A 1,077-nucleotide genomic window follows, 5' to 3' on the forward strand; every position below is an offset into this window, starting at 1 on the left:
AGCCTCGGTATCCGTGCAGTAAGAGAATCTGGTACCTTGGTGGGCCCTGGTTTGGGACAAGGGAGACTCCCTATTGGCAGGAGAAGTATGTGCCACCTGAAATTCAGGCTCACAACAACCTCCTGTGCTATCTGTGACCCGAATTTTATCACCGTTTTTTTTTTTTCCATTTCACTTTCTAGGATCGAAACACAAAGGAACCAGCGTCCAGAGGATAGAAACACAGGCCTTCGACTTGCTGCCATCCTTAATTTCCTCATTCATCACCTCTCCTTAAAAGACCCAAATCCCCATTCCTCCTTTTAAATCGATTCCTGCCCTCAGCCCCGATGGCCACTAGCAGACAGCTATTTCCCCATGGATGAGAGCGACTCCTTCATCTTCCTGGTCATGGTTGGGAGGAGGTTTACGTGGTCATCCACACACTTGGTCAGGCAGGTCTCCAGCTGCCGCTTCACGTGAAGCTCCTTACTCCCTGCATCTATTGAATCTTTGGCCTTGTCATTGCAATACATAGTGCACCGGGCCAGGCGGTCCTGGAACTTCTCCAACTCACTGGTCACCAGGGCCTGGGCTTGAGCCAGAGGTGCATGGCAGCGCTCAATGCACTGGTGCACTTGCTGCATGGACGCCTGGCTTTCCTCACAACAGGCGGCGCTGCACCGGAACATAAGGCCCTGCATCTTCCGGATATTCTCCCTCTCCAGGCTCTTCACCATGGAGCCCACCACCTCCTGCACCCAGAGCTGCTGCAGCTCCGCCATGGCTACCCACGTGGTTCCCGGCTGCGCCCTAAAATGTAAAATTTTTAAAATTTACATAATATAGAAATATATAATATGAAAAATTGACACTCTAAAGTCGACTTTCTCACTTGAAGATAACCCTTCTTAGATGAATTTTCTTAAGACAACCTAGTAAATATAGTGACATATATTATGTAGACTTGTTTTTTTCTCTTTTCTTAAATAAAACTTGCATATATTATGTAGATTATTATACATATTTTCAGGTATTCCTTTCCTTTTAGAATTTTATCATGGGTATTTCTTTATATCAGGACATAAAGGTTTCCCT

General features: G+C 46.1%; 1 pseudogene; it reads right to left on the bottom strand.

Annotated features, from left to right (window-relative positions):
* Nucleotides 1-347: 347 nt before the first annotated feature.
* LOC136162837 (protein FAM136A pseudogene) lies at nt 348-764 on the bottom strand (annotated as a pseudogene).
* Nucleotides 765-1,077: the final 313 nt, after the last annotated feature.

This window comes from Muntiacus reevesi, chromosome 3 (assembly GCF_963930625.1).
Source record: "Muntiacus reevesi chromosome 3, mMunRee1.1, whole genome shotgun sequence".
NCBI classification, from domain to species: Eukaryota; Metazoa; Chordata; class Mammalia; order Artiodactyla; family Cervidae; genus Muntiacus; species Muntiacus reevesi.